The sequence below is a fragment of the Muscardinus avellanarius genome (genome assembly GCF_963383645.1).
Source record: "Muscardinus avellanarius genome assembly, chromosome: 2".
In the NCBI taxonomy this organism is placed as follows: Eukaryota; Metazoa; Chordata; class Mammalia; order Rodentia; family Gliridae; genus Muscardinus; species Muscardinus avellanarius.
Window position 1 is genome coordinate 184,205,807 of NC_137787.1, and position 18,371 is coordinate 184,224,177.

The following is an 18,371-nucleotide window of genomic DNA, read 5'->3' on the forward strand; positions in this document are numbered from 1 at the left end:
TGAACCCCAATCCTCCTGTCTCAGTCTCCCAAATGCTGGAATTACAAGTGTGCACCAACCACCATGCCCTGTTCTTGATTGGTATTTGGATTGCACAATTTTTTAAACGAATGTATTGTATATGTATACTTAAAATGTATTCATTTCTTTTTATGTGAAAACAACTTTATTTCAAGAACTTGCCAAGAAATAGTAATGGTGTAATAGTAGTAGTGTGATAAAGAATATAATTATTACTCTGGAAATATCTGGATTAGTGAAGGAAGAAAGAAATATATGCCCATTCTGGTGTTTGTTTGTTTGCTTGCTCCTTTGCTTGCTTGCTTTTAAATGCAATTAAATAAAGTCAAGGGATTAATATCCTTACAGATGGTAGAGTCAGATTTCCCTTGTATCTACTCCTGGAAAGTAACCCAATACAGCTTCCATGCCAATGTTGAGCACAATATGTACAGCAAGCGATCCTGACAAAGCAACTCAGATACTGTGCTAAATATTAGTATTAGTTAATTTTTATATTCTCAGGAACAAGTACTCAATAAACAAAGGCAAAAATATACAATGACTCTATATCCATACTATGGCAAAATACATTGGTAATTTAAATACAAGAACCCTGAAAAGAATAACAAAATAGAAATAGAAATAGAAAACAACTAAGTAAAAAATAGGGTCCCAAAAGCCTTTTTAAATTCTGAAAAATGAGAATTGGTAAAAAATATATAATATATATATATATATATATATATATATATATATATTATAATTTTATCATATTCAATGACCGACCGATAATTTTTTTTGGTGGTACTGGGGTTCCTGGAAACCCTTCTACCTCCAGACCTACTTTATATTTTTATGTGGAAACAGGGTCTCTTAAACCAGTGTGGCTGGCTTTGAACCTGTGTGATCCTCCTGTCTCCGCCTCCCAAGAGTGGGGATTACAAGCGTGCGCCACCACGCCAGGCTACCAAGAATTTTTTTTACTTTGCAAAAATAAAGAGCTGCCATATTTTATTTACATATAGGAATACAACTTCCACTGAGGGAGCCACCAAGACTAAGACAAACGGCTGGGGCAAGGCTTGATGAGAGCAGCCCTGTTTGTGTTTTGATATAGATTTGTCATGGCAGAGCATGAAAATTGCTTCACTGGGTGAAACATAAGGGATCTCGAGATGTTAAACTCATTTGGTATCGAGAAACAGTAGGCGGTAGAAGGTGTAAGAAGATGTGCTACCGCTGCAAGAATAATGTGAGAAGAAGAAATGAGAAATGGGAACTATGGAACCCTCTATGGAAATATAAATTTAATCAGAATGTAGACCAGTTGGTGACAGATTGGGGGGGGGGGAGAGAGAGGGAGAGAGAGAGAGAGAGAGAGAGAGAGAGAGAGAGAGAGAGAGAGAGAGAGAGAGAAGGTGAGTGTCTCAAGACTTTTTCTGAAAGGTAAACTATAGAAAACTTTTAAGTGTTTAAAGAACATTGCATTTTGTGGGTAATACTGAGGGGCACTAATATTATTCATTTAAAATATTAGATTATTCAAGGTTTCTCAGAGTTTTTACTATACTTTCAAAGTGTTCAATGAAATCTTTTTTTTTTATCTTTGAGAATTTGGGTAATGTATGTTATGCAAGACCCTCTTGAAAAGGGCTGACTGAAAATATATTTAAAGATGAAGGGAAAAGAATAATACCTATCAAAAATTTTCATCAACAAACCTGTTTGAAATAGAACCACCTAGCTCACTCTTGTGAATACCTAAAGAAGTAACATACAGTCCTTTCTTTAAGGGCATGTATGTTGTTTCAGAAAGTGTTATAAGACAAGGATTGGCAGGGAAAAATAAAAGCTAAGAATGACAGAATATACCAATAGATGTGCTGCTGGGCCTTACATTTTCTTACTGTAAAATTGGAGAGGGTTGGATATATATTTAAAGAGCAAGAAAATTTTTATTATTTTAATTTATTTTTTATTTTTTGGTGGTACTGGGGTTGGAACCCAGAGGCTTTCTACATCCGGGCTATACTCCCAGACCCATTTTATATTTTATTTGGAAAGAGGGTCTCACTAAGTTGCTGAGAGCCTCACTAAATAGCTGAGGCTGGCTTCAAACCTGTGCGATCCTCCTGTCAGCCTCCCAAGCGCGGGGATTACAAGCATGCGCCACCATGCCCGGCTGCAAGAAAAATTTTAAACAACAAAAACAAAAATCTAGATTACTTTGTGATTGGAAAAAATGGCTAAACTGCTAAACCAATAGTAGAGTTTATATTTACCAAGGGCAGCAAAATGTTTTTCATTTCAGAGAAAATGATGAATTTTAAAAGCCCTCTGGGTACAGAGCCAAAGTCTGAGACAATTTTTATTCCTTTACATACTTTGTATTGATTCTTCAGCCTAGTGACCTCCCAGTCTGGACTCATACCCAATAGGTTTCTTCTGATATTTCATTGACTTTTCTTGGAGTCTAAGTCTGTGAAATACCTTTCAGGTTCTTAAGTAACATGACTTATTTGGAATATTAAACACTGTTGATTACTCGCGCTTCACCGATAAGTCCTTGGCTCTTAGTTTCTCGGGCAATCCTCTCATTCTTTCTATATCTGCTTTAAAATCTTCACTCTTGTTTTGCAAGATTCTCAGGTGAATTTCCTTTCTTCTCACTCCATTTACTCTCTGACAGAGCTGGTATACTCTCTTGAATTTCTGACTGTGGTGTGATTAGACTGTTTAGCCATTTAAGCCCATAATACTCTCCTGACTTTTACAACAATTATCTTTATACCTACTCATCATCTCAACTCAGGGACAAAAAATCAAAATTTGTGGAATTGATCTTACCCTTTTAGTTCTATTAATTTTGCATTCATATGTTTGGTAATAAGAAATGCATTCTTAAGAGAAATACTAGTAGTCATCACTGGCTTTAGTCTCTAAGCAATCATATTCAGTAAGCTTGCTAGCCCATGACCATGCCTATTATACTTAACTTCATCTCAAAAAGAATCTCTGTTCTGGAGCTTGCATTGTGATTTCCTTATCTGGGTCTTTCTCATCTAGATCATTGGATCATCCATTTAACTTTTTCTTTTGACATTGACTTTGGAGTTCAGGGCATCTACCTGTAAGTAGCCCTTTTAACATGTCGACATTGTGATACAAATACATATAATTTTTTTTTAATGAAGCTATGTAGTAATGTCTCCAAACATTTTCATTCTAAAACCATGCTCAACTCTTGAGTGCACAACCACGTGAGAACATGTAGGTAGGTATCAGGAATGGATCCAGGCTGAAGATCACAGGAGGAATTATTAGGCTGATAAACCACACATTTGAACCAGAATACTCCTTAATTTTCTTAAGAAAAACTGATTTTTTTCTAACTCACAATGCCCTAGAACCTGGAATGGTCTATCTTCAAATTTTCCCAAAGAAGTTGTTTAAGTTCTGCTGAACTTAACAAAAATATGAGTAGAAATCCAATATAATTTATTTTTTCAACACAAATTCAAATCAAGAAATTATAAAGAAACTTCTCTCCAAAAAATGTTTTTTTGAAAAAGCTAATAAATATTGTTTTTTAAAACAAATAGAAACAAGAGAAAAATAAAAAGAGGCTATTAATAGTGGAAAACAGCTGGGCATGGTGGTGCACACTTGTAATCCCAGCATTTGGGAGGTTGAAACAAGAGGATTGGGGTTTGTGGACAGCCTCAGCTACTTAGTGAGGCCCTTTGCAACTCAGTGAGACCCTGTTTCAAAAATAAAGAATAAAAAATAAGGCTGGGGGTATAGCTCTGAGGTAAAATGCCCCTGGGTTTCATTCCCAGTACTGCAAAATAAAAAGTAGAAAACAGAAAAAATATCCAAATAAAGATAAATAGAATATGAAATATTAGATGAAGTATTTTACAAATAAATTTTAAAATTTGATATGGAAGATTTCATATGCAATATTTTAATAATACTATTGTAATTAGTGTACATGTATATAAACATGCATATTTATATAAGAAGTTATAGGCAAGAAAATTTGTATGGATAAGATCTGTTAAATTTAAAAGAAATTAGTGCTTTTTTGTTTTTGTTTCATCTTTATTGAGATATAACTTGCATACCACACAGTTTATATGTTTAAAATACACAATTTCAGCCGGGCATGATGGTGCACACTTGTAATCCCCACACTTGGGAGGCAGAGACAAGAGGATCTCACAGGTTTGAAGCCAGCCTTGCTGGCTTAAGAGACCCTGTTTCCAAATAAAAATATAATATAAGTCTGGGAGTGTAGCCTGCAGGTCAAAGGGTTTCCAGGAACCCCAGTAAAAAAAAAAAAAAAAAAAAAAAAAAAAAATTTCAAGATTTTAAATCTAGATATGCAGAATGGAAATGTTTCCATTATCTACCAAAACAAAACTACACAAAACCTCACACCCCTTAGCAGTAATTCTCTGGCCACCAATTCTTATAGTAAACAATGCCAGAACATAGAAAAAAAAGGTAAAATAACTAAAGGCTTGCATACTTGAGGCTACGAAGCTAGCTAGCCAAAAAGACACAAACAAGGAGTTCTGGATATACCACCTATCTAGAGCTACTTAACTCTTTCTACCAAACTCTTTCCTATGAACATGTGTGCAAAATACCAGCTAACTCGACCAAGTCAACATCAGCAACTTACTGAAATATTAAACATCGTGACTCAGTAGGATTTATCTTGGATAATAAGCAATGTTTAACTTTAGAAATACTCCAATATATTAAAAACAATAGCCAAATAATAGCCTGAAAAGTTGTTTTGCTTACTTAATAACACTCAATCATTCTTTATTTTAAAATAAAAAATTTAGCTAATTTTAAAATAAAAGGAAATTAGTTAATGTTATAAACATATTCTATAGAAATCTACTTAGTAAAAAATGGGTAGAACATCTAATAAAGTTAGAAATAAGATACGCTTTAACATTACCATTAAAGTATACTTTTTATTCATATAAGATTATATAATTATGTAAATGTATAAGGTAAAACAAATATATGACATTTTTATCTTCTAATTTTTTAATTTAAAAGTTTAGAATAAGAATACATGATTTTATATTAAAGTCACATATTTAATAAAGCATATTCTTACAACACAAAAAGTGTATTAATTTACAAATCAATAAAATATATGAATATATTAACATACAAGTTTATAAATACACATGGATATTTATCAATTATACATGTATATGTTCCATATATTAACAAAATACATCCTCTACATGAATTGCATCTTTGAATTTAGTGGTAACCAACAGAATAATAAATTATAGTGAATGAAAGGTTAAGGAAACTATTGTCTGTAATATCATTTATATATTTCATATGTAAGTATATCTTATAGTGAAGAACTTAAAAATGATATAAAAAATTCCTGGGCTGTGACTGAGTTATGTTCAGTCATTTTTTTCCATGAATATGCTTTTTTATTCTCCTTTATTTCCTATAAATGACATATTTGGAGTTCATAGTAGTCTATGGGGCCATAAATAATATGCCTGGGCTTTCTTTTTTTATATGTTTATTTTGAAATTGTGGTAACGTGTATCTTGCTCTGGCTTTTTGCAATGTTCTAGGAAGACTGTAATAAATCTGCTTTTATGCCATCAATCTTAGCAACAGTGTGATAAGCACAATTTGTATTATCTAGTTTTAATTTTATTTTGTTTAAAGTGATACTAAACACTAGAAATAGTTTATTAGTAATTCAGAACTCTGAAGAGTCTGGATGTTTTAAAACACATTTTTCTGCTAGTATATAAGTGTTTTTCAGTTGACTTGTAAACATTTTTTTTACATATGCTGAGAGTTTCTCTCTCTCTCTCTCTCTCTCTCTCTCTCTCTCTCTCTCTCTCTCTCTCTCTCTTTTCATAGTAGTGAGGATTAAACCCAGGGGCATTCTATCTCCAAGCTATGCTTTCAATTTTCTTTTCTTTTTACATTTTTTGTTTGTTTGTTTGGAAACACGGCCTTGCTAGGTTGCTGGTTGTCTTACTAAATTGCTGAGGCTTTCCTTTGACTTGCAATCCTTTTGTCTCAGCCTCCTAAGTGCTGGAATTACAGGAAGAGTTTCCTTTTTTAACTTGTAATTTTAGAAAAAGTCATTGAAGAAACATTTGTTGATGTCCAATATGTGACAGTCAGTATATAGAGACCTGAAATACAGGGTTGCAATCTCTAAAGGGCTTCCAGCGTGATGGGCCCCGCAGACAGAACAGCCAGGATCAATGTTAAGTGGAAAGTCTCTGAAACAGCAATTAAACACTCTTAGGCAGCAAGAGACACATTTGGCAGGATTTTTTTTTTTTTAATGTAGTGAACTATGTAACTTGTCTCTCCTTCTACAACTGAATTCTTAGAAAGCCATTGCCTATCCACAATAGTAATGAAAGATGTCACCTATATTTTGTCTTGGATCCTTTGAGTTTTTACTAAAATTGTCCTAATTATTTTAGTTGAGTTTCACGGTAGTCTGAAATGTCACCTTTACAACATCTGTTCTTTTGAGTGTTGTGAAGTAGTCTGGATAGTCTAATAAATAAGTGATTTTTAAAGTATTCTCCTATGAACAGTAGGGGTAAGAGATTCTCATTGTCACCCTTCAAACAAGGTCAAATAATGAAAATAATGAGGAGGAAGGAAAGGAGACGTGGAGATTATATGTGTGTGTGTGTGTGTGTGTGTGTGTGTGTGTGTGTGTGTGCTGCAAATGGAACCCAGGGCATTCTACCTTCGAGCTACACCTCCAGCCCTATTTTTTATTCTTTATTATTTGAAACAGGCTCTCACTGAGTTGCAAACGGCCTCCCTAAGAGGCTGAGGCTGCCCATGAACCACAATTCTCCGGTCTCCACCTCCAGAATGCTGGGACTACACATTTGAGCCACCATGCCCAGCCCTTATTTTTTATTTTAAAACAAGTTCTCACTAACTTGTAGAGAGCCTCATTAAATTTCTTAAGCTGGCCATGAACCTGCAATCCTCCTGTATCAGCCTCCCAAGCACTAGAATTACGAGCTTGCGGCACCACGCCCAGCTACAGAGAATTTTTTTTTAACTCTGAGACAATCATCAGACACAGGATATAAGGATATAAGGTTATCTACTCTGGATGTTTGGTTGTTTTTATGCTTAGAACAATTGCAGATCCCTAGGAAAGAGAGGAGATAAGGGAGGGAGCGCTTCCCTACTGTACTTTGATGGGTCATCTGCTGCTTCTGTCACTAAAGTATTGTTAGGCCTTTAATTGTGTCATTTGGTCTAGCTCCCTTATTCAGAAGAGTAGACATTTTTCCACATTCTAAAAATTTTATGTTTTTTATCGTTTTGGTGTTAAAAGTTTGATTTTAGTAAAAAGCTATGCAGATACATCAGTGCAATATTAAGACAGGCACCGTCAGATCTGTTTACAAGATCAACATTTACTTAAGAGGTCCACATGACTTTATCAGAGGTACATCAGATATCTTCTTCCTCTTAAATGGAATCACACTGTCTTGATACAATATAAGCAGCCTGCATGTCAGAGAAGGTAATTTTAGAGCCTCTGATACACATTCAATCCCAATTCTGAACTTCATCATTCATACTCTATACTTAAGCGCAAAAGAATTGAAACCAGACAGCCATAGCAATGCATGCATATCTATGTTTATAGCTACACAATTCATAATCTCCAAACTATGGAACCAGCTGAGATGTCCATCAACAGATGAATGCATTACAAAATTATGGAATAAACCATGAAGAAGAACAAAATTACATTATTTTCAGGGAAATGAATGGAACTGAAGAACATTATGCTAAGCAGAGATTTTTAAGTCAGTTTAAGCATCACCAACTCTGTAGAAATCTATCCCCAAATAATCACTTTGAAGCTTACTTTGATGATAGTACCCATCACAGGGTATCATAATTTCTCACTCGCTCTCAGAGTGCTGGAACTCCGTGGACTGGCACAGTACTTAGGACATCAGAAATGTTCCTTAATATTCAATCAATGAGAAAATAGAAGACTGTGTTACAAGAATGAGTTTATAGCCTAGTACAGAGAAGAAAGGAATGATAAATATAAGGAGTTTGGGACTCTTCTCGTGCAAGTGGAATACACTTGCACAGGTTCAAGGTACTAAAGGAAGATTAGTTTCACCATAAAAAAAAAACCCAGATAACTCACACCTGTAATAGCAGCTGCTGCCTCAGGAAGCTGAGGAAGGAGGATGGCGAATCTGAGGACGGTCTGGACATTTCAGTGAGACCATGCCTCAAAATTAAAAGGAGCTGAGAACTTAGTGCAGTGGAAGAACGCTTTGGGCTTAATCATGGAAAAAAGGAAAGAAGAAAGGAAGGAAGCAAGGAAAGAGGGAAGGAAATAGGAAGGAAGGAAGAAGGAAGGAAGAAAGGGAGAAAAATGAGGAACGAGGGAGGGAAGAAAGAGGTAACTGAAAAGTTAAGATGGGCCTAACACCAAAAAGTACAAATATTAGATGAAAGTTATATGCCACTTTACTGTGTCATGGTTTGCAGTAGATCAAGCCTAGAGGATGTCTGTAAATTATGGGAAGGTAATTCTTTCAACTCAGGGAAGGACTACTTTTATGTCTGCTTAGATTAGACTTCCATTAAGTGACTTTCAGTGGTTACCTGTATCTTCTTCATGCTTTAAAGTTACTTCATGCATTTTCTATCACAGGAAATGAAAATTAGCAAATTTGCTGTTGTATCTCAGAATTGTCTCTTTTGTAATTTTCCCCAAAAAGTTACACAAAAGTGCACACAAGTGCATGAAATATTAACCAACGCCACCTTCACATTGTGTGATTTCCTGCAGTCATTATCATAACCAAAATAATCTCAGGGATTAATTATTCATGGGCTCAATAAGGCAGTTTTCTCAACCAGGGCTATGTTTATTTTATATGAACGTTTAAAACACACAGCATGAAAGCCTCCCCGTGTCTCTGAAATCAGACTATCATTGGGGGAAGCAGAACACGTACCTACTTGTTAAGTGTTAAGTGATTCCGTTGTACATTTCTTAGTAAGATCATAGATATAAGATTTATAAAACAAAAAAGAACACTGTTGCTAAGCCTTTGAACACAGTGTAAGATAACATTATTATTTAGCACATATAGTAATAGAAAAAGAGATAAAACAAATACCTGAATAAATATTGATATCTTTTCACCACATGCAGGCAATGTTGTACTGAAACCTTCCAAAGTGTCTCGGGCTCCTCTGATCCTGGTGCTGTGAAGTCAGCATGGTGGAGTCCCTATCTGATGCTTCTCATTTCCAGAAAGTGGTTTCCAGGCATGAGCAGCAGGGCACAGGTATCAAAAGACAGGCTTGTCCTGTGGTGCTCAGGTCCTTTGGACATTGTGTTCAAAAGACGGTGGACCTCCCCTTTCACTACTGGGCTAGCACGAGATGGTGGCTCCTACTGGCCCACTCCCTCAGATCCTCGGGGGCCCCCTTCATCTGGTGATGGAGGAAAATGAAAGTGACAACTTCAGTACCATGTAAAGAAAGGCAGTGCATGAGATTTAGTGGAAGAGAGTACAATGTGTGCCATGCAAAGATGTAAGATGGAGGCAAAGTGCTACCTGTTAGCAACAGGATGTCACGATCTGGACAGCTACCTGGGCTTCCCACTGGTGCCCTTTTTCCTCGGTGGTGAAATGTGTGTATGTGTTATAATATTTGTGAGATATGTGTGTGATATAACATGCATGCTGTATGTGTTATATTTTGTATTATATATATATGTGTGTCATATATGTGTGTTATATATAATGTATGTTATATATACATGTATATGTATGTACACACACATATTCTGTGTATGCATGTGTGTGGGTATATGTATGTATGTGTGGTGCTGAGGTTTGAACCAAGGGTATTTTACCTCCCAGATATGACTTCAGATGGATTTTACTTTTTATTTGAAAACAGAGTCCAAGTAGCTGAGAGCCTCACTAATTTGCTGAGGTTTGCTTAGAACCTACAATCCTCCTGTCTCAACCTCACAAGTACTGGGATTATAGACTTGCACCATCATGCCAGGCTCCTATTACGCACACACACTTTCTCTCTTTGTATGTGTGTGTGTGTGTGTGTGTGTGTGTGTGTGTGTGTGTGTGTGTAGTGCTGGGGATTGAACTCAGGGTTGTCCTACCACTGAGCTCCCCTAAGCCCCTTTTACTTTTTGATACAGGATATCACGAAGTTACCACACGCTAGCCTTATACTTGTGATCCTTCTAAAAGTGATAAGGAAGGAATATTAGCAATTAAACAAGTCTAGAACATATTTGTCCTCTATATAACTAGCATCTAAGTAGGAACTATTACTTGCCAGTGAGGCTTCAGGCAAAAGGTGGACATTTCAGGATTTGCTTTTTTTTTGGGGGGGGTAATTTTTGTTTTTGATTGTTTTAAAATATACTTTTACTTGCACATTACAATGATGTATCATGAGATTCAGTGTGACTTAAACATGCAAGCACAGAGCACTTGGTGTATGCCCCGCCACATCCCAGCCCACCCACCTCCACTCCCCGAACATGGCAACTTCATATAAGTACAAAGCATTATTTGAACTATTTCTTTCATCAATCGTCCTTTCTCTCCCCTACCTCCCTTCCCAAACCCCTTCCATATTTAACTATGATATCCTTATTTATTTGAAATCTGTTTGTTTCTATTTTCTTTCTAGTTTCCACATATGAGAAAAAAACATTATGGTTGAGTAAAATCCCATTGTGTGTGTGTGTGTGTGTGCGTGTGTGTGTGTGTGTGTGTGTGTGTGTTGTGTTTAAATGTAACATGTTCTTTATCTTTTTGTCTGGTGGTGGACACCTAGTTTGGTTCCATAGTTAGACTACTGCGAATTGTGCTGCTGTAATTGTGTATATTCATGTATCACTAGAGTAATCTAACTTTAGTTGTTTTGGAAAGATACTGAGGAGTGCTATAGCTGAGTCATATGCTGATTTCATTCCTAGTCTTTTGAGGAATCTCCATACTCTTTTACACAGGCGATCTTCCTTCCTTTTCATGTATAGGCAATTTAAATGATTCCCCTAGCAGCTGGAAAATGCCATCCTTAGCCACAGAAGAGGGCAGGCAAGTTCACTTTATAGGGAGCATTTAGGAAAGTAAAGGCTGACTTCCACATTGAGGACAAACGTTAAAGAAGAAAGCAAGCTACATACAGATCCTACCCCGAGAGCCATGTCATAAAGGATAATTGCTATAATACCAAAGTACAATTCCAGATTCTTAAGGTACATTTAAAATAAAGCACAGTCTAATTTACACAGTCCAGTCCTTTGTAATTTTGACCACAATGTTTCAAAGAATACTGCTTTCAAAATGTGACTTTGGCTACTTATCCATGACACTAGCTATAATAAAATCCTCCTTCAGTAAAATAATAGTGCAACATACAGGGTGTAATAAACCTGCTTAGATTAACTTCTTTTACACAAGTTATATAGCACTTGTTTGCAAATATTAATTGTATTAATTACCAAGATAATGTGAGTGAAAATATCTAATAGGAATTATGATTAAATGTTGGTAATTTAAGTCAATAAAGGAAATAATAGGTAGGGAGTGGGTATATGGTTTCTGGTATCAGTATCCCAGCTCTACCATTTACCAAAGGTGGGAATTTTAACAAGTCACTTAAGTGTTCAAATCCTTCAGTTTCTTCAAATGTAAAGTCAGAATAATCTCAACAGAACTGATCTCCTGGTGACTTGTGAATAGTGAATGAGTTCATATAGGTGCATTAGAATAATGCCTGGCACATGGTAAGAACCATGCAAATATCAGCTATTCATTTCCATATACACATCACATATTTCTATATATGTTCCATAGTCATAAACAGACATTCTCAAAACTCTCTAGATCTCTTAAAATATATAACTGCATGGTGTTACCACTAATTCCAATTAATATCTTCTTGTCCCTTACAATTAATCTAGCAAATTTGTGTTCATATTAGAGTCACTGCTTCGCATTCTTTTATTACAGAAGCAAGTTTAGGAGAAGAGAGAAGGGTTGGATTTTTTGTGTCAAGAGCATATTCACTTTTACCCAATTCAGTAAATCAGTCTCAGCTTTGGAATCTGAGTCTCAGAGGAGATAAACTTAAGGATGATTAACCAGGAAAAGAGAACACACTGGGTGAAACATTATCTGAATTGACCATTGTGACTGAACAACCAAATCATTACACAAGTATCTTTATTTTATTTTATTTTATTGGTGCATTGTAATTATACATCATAGGGAAGTCTAGAATGACAGAAATATGCATACATATGTCATTCATTGTGTGTTTTCCTCTGGGTCCTTCTCTGATATAAATATTACCCGAGGGGGGAATATTCATATATAAACAAAAGGTTACATGAATAGTTTGCATTATGATATCTCTCCTTTTTCCTCCATACCTCCCTCTCCTTAAATTCCTCTACCCCATCCCACTAATGTCTCCCTTACTTATCTGAAGTCCTTTATGTTTCCCAGTTTTTCTTTAGCTTCTGCACATGAGTAAAAATATACATTTCTTTACTTACAGTGACTGGCTAATTTCATTTAGCATAATATTTGAGTTCCATACATTTTTATTGCAAATAACACAGTGTTCTTTTAATGGCTAGGTAAAATTCTGTTCTTTCTATATATATGCTATAATTTGTGATCCATTCGTCGTCTGTTGGTGAACACCTAGGTTGATTCCACAGTTTGGTTGGTGAATTGTGTTGCTATAAACATGGAAATGCATTTATCTCTATAGTAATCTGATTTCAATTCCTTTGGGAAGGTCCCTAAAATGGTATAGCTGGGTGCACAAGTATCTACTTTTTCCTGTTACCTATTTCCTCATGTACACTATTGATCTTAGAGACTCCCTTGACTTAGTTGCTGATATTTTGTAAAGTTTAAGAAGGTAGTTTGACCCTTCAATGAGCATCTAGAAATAAATAAAATTCATCACTAGTGTCTTCAAAAACAGTTAAAATATGATGCAAATATGTAACACAGCAATAGCTATTAAGATTCCCCTTCATGTACCTGTTATCCAGTTCTCCAAATCTTCCCAGGTCCCAGAAATTCCTCTTAGAAGTTTCCTATTTACTCCTGCACGCTTCTCTCCCAGGCACACCCTACCTTCTTCACATGGCCCCTTGATACATCAGCTCCAGTCAGGGAAATAGGTGCTGTGCTTGTAGGATGTTCTGTTAGTCCATTTGGGTGCTTCCAGTTTGCTCCCCCAACCTCCAGTTCTGAAAAGTCACCTGGAAACATAGCTCTCCAAATGCTAAGTCATGTTGTGCATCTCTTCCTATAGATGGAAGAAGGTAGATTCATGGCTTCCAAACATATCTTAAGACTTCAAAATCACCTGCATTTTTATAAACATAGAGAACTTGAAACTCCTGAAACATAAGCAAAACAAGTTTTGCTTGGACTCTCTTATTTGGCCAATAGGATACAATGTTTACTTCAACACAGGTCCAGCACTAGGTTCCAGTAGAGGAGAATTAAATATTTTCACATAATTTTTTTCTCAGTTTTCACAAAAGCAGGTGACACCCCTCAAATCTGTAACAGACTTCATTCCACATTGTTTTTCAAATGTAGTAAAATAGCACCGCACTTAAAACTGACAACATTTATTCAAGAAGGATTATTTACACAATAGGCTTATTACTGCTTTTTTGTGTAGGAAAACAGATTTAGCTGCATGGTAGACCATCTTACATGTTAGAATACTACAAGGAAACTTTCAGAACATGAGAGTTTACTGATGATTGGTTTAATGCTAAACACTGTGCTCCCGCAGAAAAACAATTAAATATCACTAAATACCAAATTTCCAATCTGGTGACAGGAAGGTATCAACCAATGTCATTTTTCAATAGAGCTGTCTCAGATTCTCACATACCAGAATGCAGCCGATTGCATTAGCATGAGGCTTGACTCATTTGCTTTCTGTGTCTCATCTATTAAGTCTGGAATAGCTCTTATCTTTTTAAAGTAATACATCCATGACAACTACTCATGTAAAATAAAATAGAATTGTGTTATGCTGAAATTTGTTTATAAAATGCCCCTTTGCCCAAGAGCTACTTTTTTCAAAAGTTTCTATAGAAGCGTTTTATCTAATGGTTTCTGAAACTAATAGATTACTAAAGATAAAAGGTGATGGAAATAGCCACTTGATTTGATTTTTAAGCAATCATTTGTATGTAGTTTTCTATTAAATTTTAACTTATATAAAATACATTTTATATTGGAAAAACTTCACTGATGTATTGTTTCTTTGCTGTGAAAAGAAATCATGGATACATGCTAGGCTAACTATACTGCTAAAATCCAATGTTTATTTGCATATATTAGTCTGTGTTGATGAATATAGAGAAATCATCATTTTATCAAAAGTCAAAGTAATATAGAATATATGTTGAACCCCATTATAGTTTAACGTTTATCATTAAATCTAAAGCATTATATAGAATTAACTTCTTTATTATAATAATTATAGTATCTATTGCTGTGTTTTATCAGTTGTGGTAATACAAGTTTTTCTCTGACATTACCATTCAATTTCAGATAAATTAAATTGATGTTAACAGTCTAATTACATCCCGAACACTTTCATTTAACAGTGTAATCTATCTCTTGTGGATCGAGACATTTTCATATAAGGAGAATAGTTTGAGGTGGTCTTTATAACTGTACATTAAATACTAATAAACTTTCTATCATTCCCACCCAATATATACTTTTTTATTTAAAAATAAATAAGCTGGACATGGTGGTGCATGCCTGTAATCCTAGTACTTTGGAGGGTGAGTCAGGCGTATGACAGGCTCAGTGATAGCCTCAGGAACTTAGAGAGACCCTTCACAATAGAGTGAGACCCTGTTTCATAATAAAAAAAATTAATAATATAAAGCTGGGAGAGTAGTTCAGAGTCATAATGCCCCTGTGTTCAATCCATAGTACTATAAAGCAAATAAAAGCAAAACTTAAAAACAATAATAAAATAAATAAAAGTATAATGAATCCTGATACACTCCAGTTACAGAACAAAATATCTTGTGTTTTTATCATGTTATTACCAAGTATTTAGGAAAAACAATTTTCTCAATAGACAAAGTAACATTTTGAATTGGGTAAGGGCTAACTGGGTGATGTGTGCATGTATGTCTCCACCATCTTGTATCCCACTAAGATGTATGACTACTATGCACCAATAAAAAAAATTAAAAAATTACACATTTTTTGATACTTTAAATAAAAACAATTCTCAAATAAAGTGTGCTTCTATCATATGAAATGTGCTTTCTAGGTGCTAGCTGTTCAAACAGGCACTTTGGAGGTAATCATTTCCAGCGTTACAAGTAAACGGGAATTCAAAGCTGCCCATGTTCCCTTTGTCCAACTGGCTTCCATCTGTGAGCTGCATTGTGTGAGTCTACCCATCGAACCAGAGGTCTAAGTCATCGGTTTCCCAAAAAATGAAAGCACATAACTGGAGCTTGCTTATTACTGTCTTTATTCATTAGCTAGTGACAGTTCAGACATATTGATAATCAAAGTTCATATTCGGCAATATAAGGGAAAAATACATTAAATACCTATATATTGAGGCATGACACCTCATAGTATTCTTTCATTCACTTTTAAACAAGAAAAACAATATTCTTCATTTCATTTTAAGATTCACAAAACATACTGGAGTCTAAAAATGCCTTAAGTATTTACAAATTAACTAGATTTGTATCTCCATCATCAAGTTTTATAGACAATAATGTAAAGGGAATAGGTCTTGAAGAAAATCAACACAGTGCTACCGAAGTCTTGCAAATCGGCATATCTAATATTCTACTTAAAGACAAGGAAAATAGACTTCACTGAGTGATGATTTTATACCAGGTATTTTACCTTTATTTGCTTTTTTATCTGATAAAGATTGCTATTTTAAATTCTATATTTTAAAAATGAAGAGATGGAATCTGAGTGGTTAAGATCTTTGTCCAGGGTCATGCAAATAAAATCAGCCAATCTAATTTTAAGGTCATACTTCTTCCACTCTATGATACTATCATATACACAAAACTTTTGCATGTTCCATAGTCAGGAGTCAATGTTCTTAGTGCTTTGTACACAGTCCTAATTAGAAGAATGAGTTAATGACATTCAGTGAAGTCTTCCTACCTTCAAACTATGAAGAAATTTTTAGCAGTAAATTGAAAACTTGGATGAACACAGAATGGTAAAAGCATAATAATTTATGAGTACATTTTATTTCAGTAAAGTATGTAGAAATGCACATTCATTTGTCAAAAAGCCTACCAGTTGGAATTTTACTTTATTTTTCCCATATAAACATGATATATTTTTCTTTAAAATTCTCTTAAGATTGCTTTGAAGCTATATTAGTCTATATTTTACCCTCTTATTTAGAAGTTGTTTCTCCATTTTCTAATTTGATGTGAACTTTTTAGTGACAAATATTGAGTTTACTTCCTCATGTAGTCAGTTGTATAGAGTCAATATTTCTATTCAGTCACTTTAACACTTACACTAAATTATATAATTACAGTATCAATAAATAAAAACTAGTTGGTTAGGAAATAGCTATAATTCAACTGATGGGAGTGGAAATCTACATGAGTGTAGACTAGGCTACTGTTCAAACGACCTCAAATTAGAAGATATCTTAGAAGCTAGAAGGAAAATTTACAACACCAAAGATAAGCCGTAAGGTGCTACTCACTATGGACAAACTAATTTTCCTGAAAGAATTTAGTAATAGTCCCTAGGGAAGATGATTCTATGCTATGAAATTGGTAGGTAGTTATCACTTTATAAATCAGAAGTAGCCTTCTCTTCTAAGTACAAATCAAAGTGTATATAGAGACACATAGAACTTGACTTGAGAAAAGACTGCTTCCAATTTTCCAAACTCCCCTTTATTTTCTATAACTTAAAGGAATCAGAGATACAGAAAAGGATACTGAATAGGATAATATTGAAAAGAAGCTGAGGCCGCCAGATTATTACATCATGGCCCGTGGGTTTTAAGAGACCTAAGAGAATTAAAAGTTTCAAAAGTATTGATCATGGTCCTTGAAGAGGCTAAGGCATTAGCCTTAGCAAACAAATGCAATTGTACTCAAATACATTTCAACTTTTCCATGACTTTCATGATAGTCGTCTGGCTGCTGTGGTTGGGTCTTTCACAGTAATAGAATAAATAATAATCCATAAATGTTCTAATGCATACTCTTTCCTCGGCCTGCAAAAATAAAAATTTATTCTCTAGCTGTACTGATGCATTTTGAACTTATCCTCCAGTTCCCAAACAAACAAACAAAAAAAGCCAAAATTGTAAAAGCTATCTAGTAGAATGCCAACAACAACAAGGCAAATATGTGAATAATATTCAAGAGATCTTCATATTTATAATATTGACTCAATTTAGGATTTATTTTGTGAAAGGCCCTTTGTCCTTTTAGTTATAGTTTAAATCATCGCATTATATTCTAGTCTATCCAAAAAACTACAATGCATAACCAATACTGAATGGAACATTGAAATTCTCCATGATTGACCTTTCAGATCTAGTATATTAGCAAAACTTTCAGGAAGTCTTTGATACCACCTGCAAAGACAGCTGTCACAGAGGTTGATAAACCTTTGATACTTGGCTGCATCTTTTTTGAAAGAATGAGGAGGTCTCTGCTCACATCACCTATTCACACATAGTGGACACTGACATTGCCTTCAAGTTTATGTAAAAAAGTCGTGCTTTTAATCTTGTTCCCAGTGCTATAAATTTTCCTAGGTCCAGATTTCCTTAAGATGTGATGATATTTAAAATATATTTTTGTGTTACAACTTCATCTTGTGTATAGTAAACCTATCACCATTATACCAGTCTTCAGAATTTTTAAGCAAATGGAATTCATCACTTTAATCATATAATCGATATAGCAATGACCCAGTTAGGCACAAGATTTCAAGGAAGATTATGGCTGCTGGCTGTGATGGGTAGCAGGCTGTTCCCTCTCGAAACAGGTCGATGTATTTTTCCTAGAAAATATGAATGTTTGGTCATATGACCAAGGAGAATTAAGATACAGATAGAATTGGTGCTGTGGATCAACTGATGTTAAAATAAGAAGATTATCCTGGATGGAGTGGGTGGGTCTACTGGAACTATAAGGGTCATTAAAAGGCAAAGAAAAAAAGAGTCAGGTTCAGTGTGATGTGATGTGA